This window comes from Colletes latitarsis, chromosome 6 (genome assembly GCF_051014445.1).
Source record: "Colletes latitarsis isolate SP2378_abdomen chromosome 6, iyColLati1, whole genome shotgun sequence".
Classification (NCBI taxonomy): Eukaryota; Metazoa; Arthropoda; class Insecta; order Hymenoptera; family Colletidae; genus Colletes; species Colletes latitarsis.
Window position 1 is genome coordinate 7,317,669 of NC_135139.1, and position 20,828 is coordinate 7,338,496.

At 35.0% G+C, this 20,828-nt stretch overlaps 1 protein-coding gene across 1 annotated transcript in view; it reads left to right on the plus strand.

The window, feature by feature from the left end:
* LOC143342821 (uncharacterized) overlaps positions 1-20,828 on the plus strand; it is a 249,076-nt gene that overhangs the window by 146,018 nt on the left and 82,230 nt on the right. The gene's annotated exons all lie outside the window — the stretch shown is intronic.

Sequence of the window (20,828 nt, forward strand, 5' to 3'; positions counted from 1 at the left end):
ACTTAAGCTTTGTAAGGTTGATACTTTTGTCCATAGTCATTTTTAGCCATCTATGTATACCTTAGGCCGGATACTTCTGAGACCACCCTCGTAACAGTATCCTGAACGTCTCTAGATCTCTACAAGTCGCTTATTAAGTCTCAATGAGCCCTAAATCTAAACCTAATATTTTGTTTCGTTTCTTGAAAATTTGGTAACTCCCTGCCATATTTGTCATTTTGTATCAACGAAATCGAAGTGAGCAAAGTAAGTATTCTTAAACGTTTATTTGATTACTTACATGAAAATCGTTCGAAGTAAAGTCTCTCGAATGGTGGAAACTGTCAAGTTTTCCACATTTTCCTCACATGTAGTCTTGCGGGTTGTAAACTTAAAATTAATCGACGAAACGAAACATTTTATACATTTTCTTTTTAGTTTGATTTAATCCTATTATCAATACATATCGAATGTGGTTTTGAAACAATGATATAGCGAATAAATTATTTGAAATTATTTTAAATGTCTGTACTATCAAAACCATTTCAATATTGTATTCCTTTCATATATTTATAAGCTGTGAAAGTTATAAGAAACATTAAAAATTCGATAATTAAACTTGAAAATTTTTAGTCCCTGCTAATTAAGAATTTTTTCATTTCAAATGTTTATAAAGGTTGAAACCATGGAAACAGTATGACTACTTTCTTTTTACTATGCTTTAGAAATCGAAAAATGGCAAATTATGATTATTTTAGTTTGACAAAATTTCTGCATATTTCATAAATATCGATAAATATGTGTGAGGAATTCCGACAAAAAAGTTGTCTTTGCCAAAATATTATTGAAAAAAGAAATATGAGTTTTACAATTGAATACCTTTTAATAACAGTAATCGATAGAGCATTATAAGCAAATCTTTCGTAGAGAATAAATAACCAAATCTGTTGACTTTATGAAACCACTGATGCAACGCGAAACGCCTAATATTGACGTTTGATGGTTCAACTTGCTGCGAATATTATTCTGATTTCGATAACGCGTTTTCGTTTCGACAACAGAATTATGCTGCGTGTATACGTACTGCGTCAATTTCCGATTGAATTATTATGGACAGAATACGCATTGATCGTCATAGAAGGAAGTAAACACTGAATGTGTGTTTGCTTCGACATAAAACGGAAGTGTTGTAAAAAGAAATACCTAATTTACCTATATACTCAAGAGTATTTCAACATCAAATTTTAATTTCGTCTGAAATTAAATATTTTAAGATATTATCGTCTATAAAATAAATACTTTTTGAAATTTTTGAACGACACAAGTTCTCCCGGTCTTTTCTCGAAATAAAGTTCATTTGGCTAAAAACAAATTTTATCGAAAGTAATAAAATACAACAGAAAAGGTTAATAACAGATAACAATTCCATTATTTTTATACATTTTACTCGACGTTTACTCGGTCAACTTCTTCGCCGACATCGTTCCATGCAGCTCTATTTTAGATCTTGGAGGGGGGAGGCGAAATTGGCGTCCATTGTAGTAAATTCTTTACAACATCAATCCCCTTGAATAACGAAGGCTTTACTGCATTCTTCGGGCGTAAAGACAACGTAAACATGAACTAAACAAGAGGTTTAAGATAAATGACAGTCTATTGAAGTCAGTTTATGAACGACTTTGAGGATTTAACAGGGATTAACGTGACGCGATAAAGTTCTCGAACATTGTCCGCCATTTACATAGTATCAGTTAGGGTAATAAAGCAAAAGAGCAGGCCTTAAGATGTAAAGTATGATATATTGAAACGAATTTCATTTATATCCCTGAATATTGAAGACAACGATCTGTATTAAAATTTTTTTATTGTTGAATTTTTCTTTTTTAACGAATGAACCTTAAAGAGAGTTTCATATCTCTATAAACAACAAGATAAAGATAGAGAAATATAGCCATTTCATACTCACTAAAAAATTGTTATAGTTGTTACATTACTGTAAAAAAAATACAATGTTTTCCTCCATTACAATCGCCCAAAAATTGGCTGAATTTGTCAACAAACATACGAATTCATCTCCTTCCATTCTGAAACCTAAACGATAACAAAAATATGGAAGCAAAAAGTTTCATATCTCTATAAACAACAAGATAAAGATAGAGAAATATAGCCATTTCACACTCACTAAAAAATTGTCATAGTTGTTACATTACTATAAAAAAAAATACAATTTTTCCCCCCATTACAATCACCTAAAAGTTGGCAGAATTTATCGGCAAACATACGAATTCATCTCCTATTATGAAACCTAAACGATAACAAGAATATGGGAGCAAAGTTTCAGAGTTGATTTGCAAAGTACGCTACAAGTTCGAACGACTTCGTAAATTACAAATGTTTGTAACGATTTTATTCCGTTCCTCGATTAATTTGATTTTCCACGTGCTGGTAATTTCCAAGTACAGCCATGGAAACTGCAATTATACGCGTAGAACAATTTCATATTGCTATTCGTGCGTTGCACAACGCTAATGGGAAAGATACGGAGTATCGACTGCTTATTCATAATGCAAATACGTTTAGAAACCTCGTTGTCGATGATTTCTGATTCACGCTAAGGGTTCGATCTAATAGAAAATTCTAAAATTGCCATTCACGGGGGTAATTTGATAGCAAAGTCCTACGATTTAAATCCCATTTCGCGTATTATCAATCAGCGAATAGCACTGTCGTTTCGAGTAAAACCTACGCGTTCTTTGCAACACGCAAAACTCGCATTAGGCGGTTCGATTTCCGTTCCAGGATATTGCAGTTCCGTCTGTACAATTAATTTATAATGTATGCAGTTTTGAAGGACGTTGTAATTTGTCTTCCAAACTATCAGGTGCGGAGTATGTGATTTTTTGCTTAAAAGAATTTTTCTTTGCTCAACGTGTAATTTTAATGGTGGTAAATGGCGAAGAATTATTTTTTTATGTTTCATAAAAAATTCTTGGGTCAGAATTCTGCGATTAAGATACGATCACAAGTTTAACCATAATTTTTTTCTCTTTCGGTCTGTATGAAGGCAGAATCGAATAAATTGGAGTATATTTTGTTTTGCAAAAATGCATCAAAAAAGTATGAAAAAATTGTTTTCTACGGGACTTTGTTTACGAGGTTAAATTTTATTAGGTTATGCGCGTGTTACATCAAACTTCAGTTCAAAGGATGTCTATAGTAACGAGTTCAATACTATGTTATGATTTTACACAATTTGAGCAGAAAACGCGGTAGAAGCGCGAGGTGGGCTTCGAAAAATTAAGATTTTCCAATCAAATGTGCTCGCATAACCCACTTATATTCAAAATCCATTTTCTGGAAAACGAAGTGCTGCATCGAAAAATTTTATTTTACGTTTTCAATATTTATTTTTGCATGTCGAATCGCCTTTTTGATTGTAGCACTCGTCGTGGAACAACCTGCATATTTTTCAGAAAGACCAGTGATGGATGGAATTCAGAATCACTCTGAGTATGGTAGACTTGGAAATAATTACATTCGTTATGAAAAATAGTAGAAAAGAACTTTCTCAAAATATTGTAATTTTTGACAAGATATTATTCTAAATAGACATTGTGCAACCAAAATTAATGCCATTTTATATACATTTAAACAATGTTTTTTTATCACTAATCAAGTCTCTGTTCTCTAGCCAAAAAGAAATCCAAAAAAAATACTTTATACTGTACGGGTGTTTGACCACCACTGAGAAAAAATTTTAATGTGAGATTCTAGAGATTAAAATAAGACGAAAATCAAGAATACCAATTTGTTGATTGAGGCTTCGTTAAAAAGTTATTAACGTTTAAAGTACCGTCTGTAGAACGAGAATCTGCGAACAGCTGCGTGCGCGTGATAGCAACTTTAAGCATTAATAACCTCTTAACAAAGCCTCAATTAACAAATTTGTATTCTTGATTTTCGTCTTATTTTAGTCTCTAGAATCTCCCATTACAATTTTTCCCATGTATTACAATTTAAAAAATATTGTGTAACTTTATGTAAACATTATTCAACTTTGTATTTAGCAATTTTTTTGTCTCCTTACTTCTAATCTTTTATTAGCAGTTTTTATTACAACTAAATATTTAATTCATAATTTTATGTTATTCTTCCCCCTTATTAATTTTTTTTACGCGCACACATTTGTATTTTTTCTTCTTGCTTTAGATTCAGATTTTGTCCTCTATTATTTCTATTGAAAGAATCTAAAATGATCTTAGACACAGATCAAATTGTTCTTTTATTCAAAAATTGGCCACGATCGCTTTCTAAAACACAAAATGAATTCCTTCATGAATATCATCATTGGTGTATCGTTGAAGGAATTCATGAAATTGTATTTTAGAAATCGTTCGTTTCGGTTCCCTAGGATTTCCTGGGACTATTTTTACAGCATCATACGGCAAAGAGTGGAAAACAATGTTTTTAAAACATCATCTGAATCCAACTTCGAATCTATCCAACCCGAGGCCATTAAATTTATCGAATCGTCATTGTTTCGCCGTTGCTTTCTACGAGCACGTAATAACACTCAACAGGAAACCGTTCTCCAGGAGAGCTGCTACAGTTTTCGCTAGCAATGTCACATAAATACACAGCACTTCGGGTTACCTCCGACTCTATTTTTCTCCTCCGCTTTCCCGGCGAGGCCATCGAACCATCGATAAAAAAGTTTTTTGCACCATAGAAACATTATTTCATTGGTCCCTATTCCCATTCTCTATTTGTTTCTCCGCCGGTCGCGCGCCGTTTCTCTTATATATTTTCCTGAACAATGCTCGAATATCCAACGCTACAATTGTCTTATCGGGCTCTGATTTTTCAAATTTAATTTCAGCGCGCGGCATGAATTTTATTCGCCGTACGAATAAAAAGAAATTATAGTCTATTATGGGCTGAATGTACGATTCTTCTTTTGACGCGATTGTATTCGTTTAACAAAATTATAAACATTTATGATCCTCGAAAGTAATAAATTTTAAACATTCTCGACTTTTATATTTCGATTAAAATTAACGTTTCCTTTCTTACTTTTGCAAGTAATATGGGGCAATTGTTAATTATTAATGAAAATTATGGGTGTATGGTCCCTTTTATGTACACAGATAAATTTACTTTAAAAGTTTGATTGATATTCGAGTAAAATGACAAAAATTTCAATCTTTTTTCACTCGCTCTCGGTGTTTCTTATATATAATCAATCCGAATGGGTCATTAGCAACCACGCAAAGTACACAAATACAGACACAAGGGGATGTAAGGAAACCGTCAAACTAAATTGTACCACATTGGACCAAAATTAAATTAGATGAAAAAGGTTAACATGTTTCAAAAAGTCGGTGTTCCTTAGTTTCATCAGCAATACGATTAACAAAGATAACAATCGACAATTTAATAGTACCTCTAGAGGGATCACTGTACTTGGCGATTACACAGTTACAAAGTATCCTGTTAAAAATATCAGCGTATTACTCTGATCAAAACACGACAGATATGAGAGTTTTATTGCACGATCTATTTACACAAAAAAATGTCCTAATACGAAGGCAGTTCGTTCTGATGCGTTGTTTGAAAATTTTTACCAACGACTTTGTGGATCAGGTTTATTTAGAGCTCGTCATCGAGGCTCTGGTAAATCTAGGTTTGTATGACGACCAATACGGACAATCATATTGGAAGGATAATAGAAGATCCCAAAGGCAACGTAAGGAGGATATCCGATGCCGTACAAATCGATACTACTCTTGTCTGAAGAACGTTTCATGGGCGGTTACACTATCCATACTATATCCGGCGTGCTTGTCAAATAATTCGACAGAGACCTGGAATTTTCGAGAGAGTTTGCTACTCTGTATGAAGGAAATGCCAGAGAAGTATGCGAACGGAAACAGGACACGTGGTATACCTTTTGTAACAAGCAATAAGACGATCGTGATCATACAAAAATGTTTATGTCCCTTTAAAATTAATTAAAACAATTTTTTTTCCAACATCCATTTTCTACGTTCGATTGGTTAAAATACATAGAACTTGAAAAAAATAATTGGAAAATGACCCAGTAAAGCCAACCTAGTTTTCAGAGACACTAATATTGACAGAAAAGATTCATAAGAATTTACTTTAGCGTTTGAGCATGAAGAATAAATGAAATTAAAGAACCAAACGATATTAAATATCGTGCAACTTTATAACGTTTGTTCATTTTAGTTCATTTCAGTCCATATCAAGAATGGAATTAAGTGAACTCTCAATCTAAACTGAATTATTTTACTTAATGTTGATTTTTATTCAAACGGATGATTAAAGAAAAGTAAAATGTTGTGTTCCTTTAAAATTAATTAAAACAATCTTTTTTAATTTTTTTTTCCAACGTTTTCAACGTTCGATTGGTTAAAATACATAGAACTTGAAAAAATTAATTGGAAAATGACCCAGTAAAGCCAACCTAGTTTTCAGAGACACTAATATTGACAGAAAAGATTCATAAGAATTTACTTTAGCGTTTGAGCATGTAGAATAAATGAAATTAAAGAACCAAACGATATTAAATATCGTGCAACTTTATAACGTTTGTTCATTTTAGTTCATTTTACTCCATATCAAGAATGGAATTAAGTGGACTCTCAATCTCAACTGAATTATTTTACTTAATGTTGATTTTTACTCAAAGTAAACTGTTGTGTCCCTTTCAAATTAATTAAAACAATTTTAAAAAATTTTTTTTTCAACATCCATTTTCTACGTTCTATTGGTTAAAATACATAGAACTTGGAAAAATTAATTGGAATATGACCCATTAATTGGAAAATGAACGGCAATCTGCGAACAGCCGCGTACGCGTGATAGTGATTCTCACTCAAAAAACTGTAAGACTGTCGATATGTAACTAACTAGAGTTTCTAATGCTGAGTGAGAACCACTGTAGCTGTTCGCAGATTGCCGTTCTACAGGCGCAACTGTCACCGTTAATAACTTTTTAACGAAGTCTCAATCAAGAAATTGGTATTTTTGATTTTCGTCTTATTTTGGCCCCTAGAATCTCCCATTAAAATTTCCCCCAGGGGTGGCCGAACACCCTGTATAAATGGTTCGTAACGTTCTTGAAATTTAATTCGTTCAAAGTGTGTTCTATTGCACTCTTGTATACTGTTCGTACTCGTACTCTATGTTCTTGTAATGTATACTTTTGTAACCTATATTCTTGTAACTCTTATATCTGGTGTAACTGATGTAACTTATATTCTTGTAACTGTTGTAACTGACGTAATTTATGTTCTTGTAACTGTTATAATTGATGTAACTGAGTTCGTTCGGTTCTGTTTCTCGATTAAATACCGTGTTCAAAAATAAAAGATGATTCTATTCGCAAATCAAAAGTTTGCCCATCCCTCATGAACCAGTCCTCCTGAAACTACAATTAACACCCACTGAGGGTTTGTACGGGGGTAGTCATCCATGGTCCCAAGGGGCAGGTAGATGGGCCCGAATTACCCATTGAAACTAATTAAGTATGCACTGACTTAAGTGTATGACAATTCTTATTGTCAACTAGGTTGTTAAGGATTCTAAAGGAACCTTAATATCGTGAGGTTTACGACACGGATTACTTTTACGCTATTTTTGAGGAGTAGGACTTCGAGACATTTTTACTTGACAAATTACGTTACGGTCATTAACACGTTGATTGCCAGTCTAAAATCCTAAAATTGTTTACAAGACCAAAACTTTGATTTTAGGCAATTGCAACTTAAAAGTTGTCGTAGTAGTTACTTTTATAACTACATTAAAATTTACGAAGCTTATTAAAATTTATTTTCCTTAACATTTCAACTTGAGAATTAATTGTTTTAGTTCCACTGTTAAAAGTCAAAGTATTAAGGAACCTCCAAACTCTACATGGGACTTGCAATCCTTGGAGCTCTTCCTTGCCTCAATAGCGATTGGCGTATCGTAAACCTGTGGTAGCGCACAGCTGCAGACCACCGGGGTCTCGCGGTCGTTGGGCATTTCCCAAATAGTTAATAACAACGCAACGTTCTCGCTCACCCTTGCGTGGTGTACCTGGACACTGGACAGCAAGGTGGGCGGGAATGTTGCAAAGGGTAAGAAATGCCCTGCCAAGGTGACGACTTTGAAGATTGACCAATCCTCCCACCGGTTAGCGCTACGCGTTTTCGTCACCTTGGTAGGGAGAGCCGAGGTTAGGTTAAGGGTAGCTTTAAGATTGGGAATTAGATTCGTTTGATCGAGCCTTACAACCTCGAGTCGACTCTCCGCAAGATTCTCATACTCTTACGTCACTAAAAAGAGCATCAGGCTCTTTCTTGAAACAACAGGCTTCAAAGTTATCAGTTTTTTTCCAAACGCTAGTTTGGGTGGTCCTTCGAGCCTACAGAAAAGGAACACAGTAAGGAGCTGTGTGATAAGCACGGTCCGCGCAGTATAGCAAGTAGGCACAGGAAACATACGAGGTGTGTAAATTAAGTAATAAGACTGATTTTAAAAAATTTTTTTATTCGAATAGAATTACAATTCAATATTGATCCTTCAAAATAACTTCCTTGGGAAGGCACACAGCGCTGGAGACGATTCTTCCAATTCTCATAGCAATGCTGGAACTCGGATACTGGTATAGCCTTCAGCTGGTCGGTTACAGTCACTTCAATGTACTCGAGTGTCCCAAAATGACGTCCCTTGAGGTGATTTTTCAATCTCGGAAAGAAGAAAGAATCACAAGGTCTCAAGTCAGGCGAATAAAGAGACTGAGGAGCCACAGGAATGTTTTTGCTGGCCAAAAACTCATTTACTGAAATTGCTGTGTGACAAGACGCATTGTCGTGATGCAACACCCAGTTATTCTTGATGTTTGGCCTCACACGCATGATCCTTTCTCGAAGTTTTTCTAGAACCTCTTGGTAAAAGTGTTGATTGATCGTTTGGCCTTGAGGCACAAACTGTTTGTGGATTCCCTGGCTATCGAAACAGCAAACCAGCGTGACTTTGGACTCATTCTTAGAACGCTCTAGAAAGAATGTTTTACGAAAACAATTGCTGCGGACAACCAAATGACTCTAGTAGGTACAAACTTGTATCGAAGGCGTATCACGCGTTCACCTACCGTTTCTCCAAGTCCTGCGACCCAAATATTGACAGTTCGAACGCTACGTTGCCAGTCTACTTAATTTACACACTTCGTAAGTAGTAGAGGTACAGTTGCCAGATGACCAAATTGTGTGTATTCAAATAATTTAACACTAGAAAGACTGAAACTTAGTATATACCTATGTTGCCCAAAAGCAGTAAAAGTGACTGCATTGTGAAAGAATAACTAATGTGTAAAGAAATTTGTTTAAAATTAATTTTTAATATTTTTTATATTATTTACACTCATACAACAAGTTATTAGTAAGTATTAAAAATAAAAAAAATTTACTTCATTTGGAAAAAAAATAATTTATGCATTATTGTTTGTACATTTTAAGCAAATGAAAGTGGAAATCTTTTTATGTGTACATCTTCCGCAAACATACTTTTCACATTTTTCACATATATTATTTGTTTTGTTATTGTGGCAAAGTCGTACTTGACAAATTTTTCGTTTGTTAGAATATACTGTATTTGATGATGTTGCAGTTGATCTTCGTGGGTCTTCATGTTCTGATGAATTTTTCTGTCTTGCAACTCTGTAATCGGTGTAAAGCTGTTCTGCTAATTGAAACAAGAACTGTTTTCGTTGTATTTGTATTCCTGTCGTTTCTTTGTAAAGGATCCAAGCATTTATAGCAGCCAAATCTAAAATATTGAAAAATATTTGGGGGGGGGGGGCATCTACGAGAACTAGATTTTACTGTATATTTTCTGGCCATTTGATCCGTCATATCAACTCCAAATTTTGTTTTGTTATAAAATTGAATAGAGTCCGGTAACATTTTTTTATTACTTTTATCAGTTTTCACAATTGATATATATAATAGTTACAGTATGCTGGGCTGTGGCATCAAGCAGTCAGTGATCCTCCTTCCCCCCTGAACTACGTTATAGCGCGTTGAAGGGGAACGACAATTTATCATGAACTTGTATGTTATCATGTGACGGTAATAAAAAAAAATAGAAACTGTTATCTCAATCCAGCGCCGATCTGGTCATATAAGAAATTTACTCAATTCAATAATAAAAGTCATTTAATTATTTAAAATTTCCCAAGTAGTCAAAATGACTGCTTTTGGGCAATATAGGTATAACACATATATACAGGGTGTTCGGCCACCCTTGGGAAAAATTTTAATTGGGGATTCTAGAGGCCAAAATAAGACGAAAATCAAGAATACCAAAACGTTCAAAGTTCCGACAGTACTGAATTTTTTTCTCGAAAATGCGCAAGATTTCGGGGGTATGTCTATTGACCAAAAATGATTGTAATTGACTCCCGCAACCAAAAATAATTTTTCCAAAACGATTTGAAATTTTTTTTTTCCGTCGAAAAATTTCACATCTTCTCGAATTTTTTTCTACGAAGTGGGTAGGATTTCGGGGGTATGTGTATTCACCAAAAATGATTGCAATTGACCCCCGCAAACGAAAATAATTTTTTCAGAATTAATTACAAATTTTTTTTTCGTCGAAAAATCTAGACACCTACCCCCTGTCGATTTTTCTTAAAAATTCCTGTTTCATTTTTAGTAATTTTGTTTGACGCCCTACAGAAAAGATGTCTAATACTTTTTTGTAGGTACCCATGAGCTCTACTTCAGAAAAAAGTTTCATTGAAATATATTCACAATTGTAGGAGTTATGGCTGTTTGAAAATTGGACCATTTTTATGGGGTTTTTCTCATTTTGCGGGGTCAAGGAACAACTTTTCGAATATTTTTACGATATGTACATATTCTACACTAAAATACGCGTAGTTTGCTTTTTTAAACATTAAAATCGTCCAATCCGTTCAGAAGTTATGACATTTTAAAGATTCGCATGAAATTTCGGGCAGACATTTCTGGCTAGAAATTATATTTTCGGTAAGGAATTTTTTTCTCGAAACTGAGTAGGATTTCGGGGGTATGTCTGTTGACCAAAAATGCTTGTAATTGACCCCTGCAACTAAAAATAATTTTTCCAAAACGATTCGAAAGTCTTTTTTTTCACCCAAAACTTTCAGCACTTACTCGATTTTTTTTCTCGAAAATGTGCACAATTTCGGGGGTATGTGTATTCGCCAAAAATGATTGTGATTGACCCCCGCAACCGAAAATAATTTTTCCAGAACGATTTGAAATTTTTGAATTTAATTGTTAATAACTTTTTAACGAAGCCTCCATCAACAAATTGGTATTCTTGAATTTCATCTTATTTTAGCCTCTAGAATCCTCTATTAAAATTTTTCCCAGGGGTGGCCGAACACCCTGTATACAGGGTGGGGCAGTAACTATTAGCACCTCAGATATCTTGGAAACTATAAGTTTCACAGAAATGTTTACCAAAGTAAATTGCACAGTACGAAGGGCGCTATTGGGTGGCGATAATAGTTTTTTTGCAGGTGGAGGTACTTCGGACATTTGAAGGTCACATCCATTTTTTTAAATGGATCGGTATGTTTTTGCTTCCGTATCACGATAGAGAATCTTAAAACGAGTTCAACGACCTATTACACAAGGTCATTGAAGGTCATAGAAAGTAGAGAAAGGCGATAATACTTACGGTTTTGGTAGTAAATGAAACATACGTATTGTCAACAGTAGAGGAATGCGTAATGCTTACCGTTTACTTCACTGAGAATAAACACTGCTTGAAAGACACTTTAATAGTTTGCAGAGTAAGATAAACATCATAAGATTAGTATCGATAAATTGGTCAATCCGGCACGATGTATCCGTTTGAAGAGCAGGTTGATATGCTTCCTATTTATGGCGAATGCCAACGAAATTCTGTAAGGGCGAAAAACTTGTATGCTGAACGATATCCACATCGGTCTCAGCCTTCGCGTCAAACATTTAAAAATGTGTATGATAAACTTAGGCAAACCGGTAGTTTAAGTGTTCGTAAAAGTGAACGCCAGAAACGAGTAATTAACGAAGAAATGGAAATCGGTGTGCTCGCTAGTGTGTCTAGAAATTCTCATATTAGTTCGCGACAAATTGAACGCGAATCTGGCATTAGTAGGAGGAGCGTACTTCGCATTTTGCACCGTCACAAATTTCAACCGTATCACGTTAGTCTTCACCAAGAATTGCATGGGAACGACTTCATGAATCGCGTTGAGTTTTGACGATGGGCTATACGTCAGATTCAAAACAATGAGCTTTTTTCAATACCGTCTTATTTACTGATGAAGCAACATTCACAAATCACGGGAATGTTAATTTGCATAACATGCATTTATGGGCAGCGGAAAATCCACATTGGCTGCGACAGGTTGAACATCAAAAACAATGGTCTGTGAATGTATGTGAATGTATGGTGCGGTATCATCGGTGATAAAATTATTGGACCATATTTCATCAATGGAAATTTGAATGGCTACGTCTACGCTAATTTTATTAAGGATACATTGGGTCTTTTGCTAGAAGAGTTACCTTTATTTACACGACAAACCATGTGGTATCAACATGATGGATGCCCAGCACATTATTCATCGATTGCGCGAAGGGAACTCGATGAAAAATTTCGAAATCGTTGGATTGGACGCGGTGGTCCAATATCGTGGCCAGCTCGTTCACCAGACATAACACCTTTAGATTTCTTTCTGTGGGGAACACTGAAAGAGAAAGTGTACAAAGAAGTACCAACTACATCTCACGATATGCAACAGCGAATTATTGCAGCTTGTGCATCAATAAGTTCTGACGCTGTAAAACTTGCAAGTCAATCAATCGTAAAAAGAATCCAACGGTGCATTGACAGTGATGGTCATCATTTCGAACACCTACTATAAACATGTTTCATTTACTACCAAAACCGTAAGTATTATCGCCTTTCTCTACTTTCTATGACCTTCAATGACCTTGTGTAATAGGTCGTTGAACTCGTTTTAAGATCCTCTATCGTGATACGGAAGCAAAAACATACCGATCCATTTAAAAAAATGGATGTGACCTTCAAATGTCCGAAGTACCTCCACCTGCAAAAAAACTATTATCGCCACCCAATAGCGCCCTTCGTACTGTGCAATTTACTTTGGTAAACATTTCTGTGAAACTTATAGTTTCCAAGATATCTGAGGTGCTAATAGTTACTGCCCCACCCTGTATATTGGAAATGAAGGAGGGGGAAGGCAACTACAATTATTAATAAACGCATTTATATGTTGTATAAAAAGTCACGAAATTCTAAGAAACTGTGTCATTATATACATAATTGTTTTTCTAATTGAAATTGAAAAGCAGTCAAAATAACTACGTTAGGCAATCTAATATTAAGTAATATTAAAAATAAATGACGCGTCCTATAATATAAAATATTTGGAATCCCAAACACTGCGTAAGGGCGAAGACGTTGGCCTAGGATTTACGAGTCGATAGATCATCGAAGTTTCAGCGAAAGAGTACGCATACCAGAACTGGCACAATATCGCGTAATGCGCAAGAGAATGAATGGGCCGCGACCGCAGCTCGAATAGAAACGTTATTTAGCGGTATTACTTGATCTCGCCTGTCCATGATTTACGATCGCGCTGTTTAACCGCGAGATAATAGCCTTGTTGCCCCCGAAGCGTTCGCGTAGAAAGAATCACGATACGCGATCACATATCATCCCGTGAGCAGGCTTTCTCACGTGGTTCCTTTGTTTTTGTATTTTTTCATTCGACGAGTAACTCGTTTCCAGGTTGCAAAGAACGTGTCCCATAATTCTCCACCCTGATCGTTCAATGCAACGTCTCTATTATTAATGTCAGCGTTCTAGTATTTACCATGGATCATACGTGCCCTGCAATTCGAGATTCTATCGCTTTAACATTTGCCTAACTCTTTTGCGCGCAATGTCTTGGAATACATTAGAGGTTCAGCTTTCCTAGACTGTGGCAAAACTAGCTTGGGGAAGTAACTTTTTTAATACAAATTTAAGAATCTTCGATCTTGCACGATATTTACATATTGTGGTTTATCTATATTCCACTGGATGTTCCCACAAAATTACGGATAGTGATTCTTGACCCATGCAATGTTCCTTGGAATAACGTACTTAAATTTTAATTTAATAGTTTTCTGTTTACAGTGAGTGTGAAAGGTATTCGTACAGTGACTATTTACGACTAAAATGCTGAATAGTAATGTTTATTAAATAATATTTGTTCAATAAGCTTGTCACATGTATTCTCCAAAGTCTGTAGATCAACAATATCAATAAACAGAATTAAATAGTGTATGTGTAAAAAATTATTTGAAATTTAATTGTATGTCAAAGGGTTAATGAACGACAGCGTACACGCAAACGATTGTATCATAATCTCGCGCCTAAAGATGGGATATTTATTTCGCGGTGGAGGGTCGCTCGTAAATTGTGAGTGCTTTTAGGGGACCACAAATAGCCATTGTGCCATTGTTGACGAAGGGCAGCGTTTCTGCTCGCTTAGTTCATTTCTCCGCGATATTCGAGTCGTCGATGACGACGGAATTTTTGCTCGATCCTGTCACCAGCAAACTTCCGCTTGCTGTTCACGATTGCAAGCGAAGCACCGCGTTTGAAAGGAAGCGCGTCTACCTCGGGAAAAATTACCCGGAAGACAGTTTGAGGAATAACGCTTAAACGGCACTTGGCGCGTTCGAAAGGAAGCGACCAAAGATGTAATTACATTTACTTCACAACCTGTAACAAGTAAAATGAGACTTGATATTCATCGCGAGCATTAATATTATTATTAGACCCACGAAAGAATGATCTACTTATTCCTGAGTGGTTAAACTATTTACGGTAAAATCAATATACAGGGCGTTCGGCCACCACTGGGAAAAATTTTAACGGGAGATTCTAGAGGCCAAAAGAAGACAAAAATCAGGAATATCAATTTCTTGATTGAGGTTTCCTTAAGAAGTTACTAAAAAATTAAATTAAAAAATTTCAAATCATTCTGGAAAAATTATTTTCAACTGCAGGGGTTGATTATAATCATTTTTGGTCATTATGTATACTTCTGAATTCCTACGCATTTTCGAGAAAAAAATTCCTTACCAAAAATCTAATCTGGGGCCAGAAATGGTTGCCCGAAATTTCATGCGAATCTTTAAATTGTCATAACTCCTGAACGGATTGGACGATTTTGATGTTTCAAAAAGCAAACAATGCGTATTTTGGTGAAGAATACGTGGAAATTCCTAAAATATTTGAAAAGCTACTCCTTAACCCCGTAAAGTAAGAAAAACCTCATAAAAATAGTCCAATTTTCAAACAGCCATAGCTCCTACAATAGTGAATATATGTCAGTGAAACTTTTTTCTCTAGTAGAGCTCATGGGCACCTACAAAAAAGTATTAGACAATTTTTCTATAGAGCGTCAAACAAAATTAGTAAAAATGAAAAACTAATTTTTAAGAAAAATCCACAGGGGATAGGTGCCTAAATTTTTCGACGGAAGAAAAAAATTTCAAATCGTTCTGAAAAAATTATTTTCGGTTGCGGGGGTCGATTACAATCGTTTTTGGTCATTATGTATACTCCTGAATTCCTACGCATTTTCCAGAAAAAAATTCCTTACCGAAAATCTAATGCCAGGTCAGAAATGGTACCCCGAAATTTCATGCGAATCTTTAAATTGTCATAACTCCTGAACGGATTGGACGATTTTGATGTTTCAAAAAGCAAACAACGCGTATTTTGGTGAAGAATACATTGAAATTCCTAAAATATTCGAAAAGCTGCTCCTTAACCCCGTAAAATACAAAAAACCCCATAAAAATGGTCCAATTTTCAAACAGCAATAATTCCTACAATAGTCCATGGATCTAATTGGAATTTTTTTTTTAAGTAGAGCTCATAGGTACCTACAAAAAAGTATTAGTCAACTTTTCTGTACTGCTGCAAACAAATTTATTAAAAAAGAAAAACCAATTTTTAAGAAAAATCCACAGGGGGTAGGTGCCTAAATTTTTCGACGAAAGAAAAAAATTTTAAATCGTTCTGGAAAAATTATTTTCGGTTGCAGGGGTCAATTACAATCATTTTTGGTCAATGCACATACCCCTGAAATCCTACGCACTTTCGAGAAAAAAAAATTCTTTATCGAAAATATACTGCGTGGCCGGAAATATTTCTATAACTTTTTAACGAAGCCTCAATCAACAAATTAGTATTCTCGATTTTCGTCTTATTTTGGGCTCTAGAATCTCCTATTAAAATTTTTCCCGGGGGTGGCCGAACTCTGTATGTATAATAAGATCTTCATGCTGCTATGTACGGTAGAACTCCATTTATTGGAACGAGATTTTCATCAAAAAGCGTTATAAGAAATATTTTGTTCGAAGAAAGCCCGAATGTAATCATAAATTACTTGTATTTTATAAATTGAATAAAATCAATTTAGCATGATGTTATAAAGTTAAAAAATAACAAGTCCATAAATGTGTGATACTAATCGTGGTTTATTGTTTCTAGTACCAACTGATTTGTAGTACTAGACTATTGGTTAAAATAAAGCAGTACTTTATACAAAAAAGTTATTGCAGTAATTAAACTTTACAAACTGTTTTAAAATAATAGATAGGTGTAAAAAATATTTTTCTTTGGCATATTTCATTATAATATATGAATATGTATATAGGTATCGGGAAATTTACAGATACATTTTATACAATTATGGAATGTCAAACATATTTTACAATTTTTTACTCCTCCTACGTTGTCTATAGAAATACAAACACTTTTGCTTCTTTCCATGTTACACTAAATACTGTAACAAGTAAAAAGTGTGTCAAAGAGAAAAAGAAAAGTTTCTTATAATCAAATATACTTGGAATCAAGAAGATCGAGTTACCTGTCTTCTGTAAATCAATAAGAAAGATCACAATTTTTTATCACAGATAAACTGTTTTGCTCTTTTCAGGATTGTAATTTCCAGGTTAAATACAAGTTAATTCTCATAGAAAACATTGTTGCGTCCGACTATAGAAAATGGCTCTACATAGTATACTTTGATGCATTATGTTTACTCCACCTTGCATCTTTCTTTTACTAAAGTTGCTTTTCCTTTTAATAAAGATTAAACTTACGGAGTTTTACAACTTCGTAAATTATAATTTCTTTTTCGGAAACTCCAATACTCTATGAAATCCCGACTCTCCAAGTCTCGAACATTCTTGGGTATACCGACATTCTCGAATATCCCAAACATTCTCGGGAATCTCGAAATTTTCTTGCATGCACCGAACTGGATCACGAAGAAACTTCTCATCCCGAGCCCATATTTTACGGGTTTTACGGTAAATTTAGACGTTATAGGCCACACATCTTAGCACGCTCAACTTAGCCGGCACAATAATCAACCGAATCCGACATTTTCTGCGCAGAACTACCGTAACGTTTCATATGGTTTTGTACGGCGTTCAGTCTTACGAAAATATTACTAGATATCGTGCTTCCTGAATTTGATCCTGCCATATCGTCTCTGTAATATCCGAAGTTGAATCGGATCTTTCGAAGGTTCACACATGGTCGGTTTCTCACGAACTACGCCTGAACCCTCACAATCTTCTCTACTATTCTCCTGTTCCACTACAATTTCACGATATGTCGCTTTTCATCCTGTTAAATTAAACAATATCTTCGTTCCAGTTTAATCATATTTGAAAATACTTGATGTTGCTTCCGATTTCGTATGAAACTTCTCGTCCCACGTAGTTATCAAACTCCGAGCAGACGGTATCCGTCTAAAACTATTTACATTTTCTAATTTTATTTAAATAACGCGTTAAACTTTTACGCGTATTTAACTTGCATTTGTAGAGCGGCGTTTCATACATTTTTTGGTTTCCAAAGTCCTTTATATTTTCAAAAACTTAATTGGAGTCTGAAAGAGCTTCTGTGTGTTTTTCTCTTATTATTATCGTTAAAAAGTAAAGTTTTTCCAAACATTTAAAATAACGATAGAGTCTACTGAGTATCAAAATACATATGACCATCCAAATCATTATATTTTTATTGAAATCTGTCATATTGACAGTTAAAATACATTTTTTTTTGTATTTAAAGTGAAGTTCTTCCAAACATTTAAAATAACGATAGAATCTACTGAGTATTAAAATACATATGACCATCCAAATCATTATAGCTATTGTTTGTATACTTATATCATTACATTAATCAAATTCGACATAAATAGCTAAAAAATAATATTTACGATTTTAGTAACTTCAAGTATGAAATCTGAAATTCGTAAAATTGACGAGTTCCGTAAATCTAGTGTTAATAATGGGAAAGACGGTCCAAAATGTAGATGTGCACACAAAGTGCATCGATAAGTTCACTCACATTATTGGTCATAACTCACGGGAAAATGTGTCGATTGAGTTTAAATTTGTCGTATCCTCAGCATTTATACTAAGAAAGTTTACTAGAAATTTTTGTTTAAAAATATCAATTCTAAAACAAATTACAATTTTCTCTTTGAATTTAGACCATTCTTAACTGTAAATAAATGGTAGGCTTATAGGAAATATTTATTATACAGTATTAAAAGTTTTCAACCAAACAGTAAATAAATATTAGTACCTGACAGACTTTTCGACGTTTTGTAAAAAATATTAATTCGATTTAACACTGTGTTTACACGATTTATCGACTAGTTAACCGTTACACGATTCCAAGCGTGTCCAATCGCCGCTTAGAGCTCATTCGTGTCGTTGAATCGACGTTAGTCATCGTACACGTCACGTACTAATTTTCTTTATAAGATTTTTATTGGCTTAAGGTCTGAGGATAATGGCAACGTTAACGCCTCCACTTTTTTGTCATTTAGTTACTACTTGATGCGATTAGAGACGCTTGAAATCGTGTGACGGCTAATTCGTAGACGAATCGAGTTAACTCGGTACCGAATCGAATTGAATTTTTAATTAAATGCGACGGACAGCTTATTAGATGCTACTGTTTGTTCCTTGTTTTGTTAATAAGCTTTTTCCCAAATTGAAGAAAAAATTATAACTTTCTAGAGAATTTTTAAATAATAATTTACAGTGAGATACAAGGGCTATGATTAATAATTCGAGTGAATCAATTAAGATGAATTTTTTTAAGAAAAATATCTACTACACGCTTCTAATTTTTCTGAATAATCGCAAGTATCATACTTTTTAAATAATCCGTATAGAAGTTACGTGCAAAACTTTAAATACGTACATACTTCTCCAAATTAGAAATCAGATGAACCAAATAGATTTTGAAGTTTTCAAATAGGCAAAGAGTAAGTTTGTAACTAGAAAGAACTTCAGTCAACGTGATATCTCTAAAATCTGATCACTTTTTAGAAATTGGGGAAAAAGGATACAGTCAAAAAATACTATTTTTAATTATATGGCCACCATTTCGTTAAACATTTAATTATTAATAGTGAATAATTTATTCATTTTTAATGTATTTTTAAATAACAAATGACACAAACAATATGCATCATGAAACTCTAAAAAATTCACACACCCACGCGTACAGAAAATCTGTTTAAACATATCTAACGTATTCTATTTTTAATCAAGCGAATTAAGATTCGTTTCCTTCTAGATAAAGTAACTGTTGATATTTATGAATACCAGTATTCACAATTTTATGGTACATCTCGTGTCATAAAATTACAGCTGATAAAAACAGAATAACCAATGGAAAAGGGAAATGGGCCAAAAGAAACTTTATAGCCGGATAATCGGAATTTTACTATACACGAAAAATTTTAACAGTACAATCGTAAAATCGATTTCTTGACTGAAAAAAAGACGAACGATCCCATAAGTCTTCCCGCGACACCGGAAGCTGTTTCAGAGCCATAGACAATTCCGTTTGGTCGACGCGCGTTCGAAGTCGGCCATCTTGCGGCCCGAGCGGCCGTAAAACGTTCCGCTTTGCAGGGAAGAAACGCTCAGATTCGTACCGTTAATTCCGTTTTATCTCGTGTTATTGCTTGTACTCGGAAAATCGTTCCCCGGAGGAAGTTCTACGGTCGACAAACTCGCAACTCTTGCGAAAAGTGCAACGGGTACAGGTTAACAGTGCAGGCCGTCCATGCGTCGGAGCAACGTTTCCTCGAAAACAAACAAAAGCGTTCACCAATTCAGTGGAAACCCCCGGATCGAAGAGCATTAACGAGCAACTGGACGAGTTACGAAACCGCGATTCAATTTCGACCTAAAGGAAAGAGAGGACAAGTAACGGAAGACGAAGATGAGGAGGTCAGAGGAGAGGAAGCCTACGCGGAACAGGGCGAACGATCGAACGCGCAAAAGAGGAGCAAGGCTCAACGATCGATTCCCGTGTAACAAAAGGAAACTTTTTCGAGAACCGTGGGACAGTAAACGAAACCTGGCTCGGTTGCATTCGTATCGAAACCTCCGATACCGGGCAACTTTAGTTTCCACCGGCGAAGTGCACTTAGCCGCGTCCCGCTTAATTACTCATTTCGAAAGTTGGCGAAACTCCCTTTAAGCGAGTTCCTTCCGGTGGACAGAGGCAGTTGGACGGAGGTGCAGGTGCAAGCCTGGATTCTGGCAGTCGATACGCAATTACGCGAAACAGACTCCCGCGTTGATCCAGGCTCGGGCAAACCTGCCGTGGTAATTCTTAATTGCTCGATAACGGTTTAACTGGTCCTGGTAGTTTCTTGCCGGGGGCTAATTACG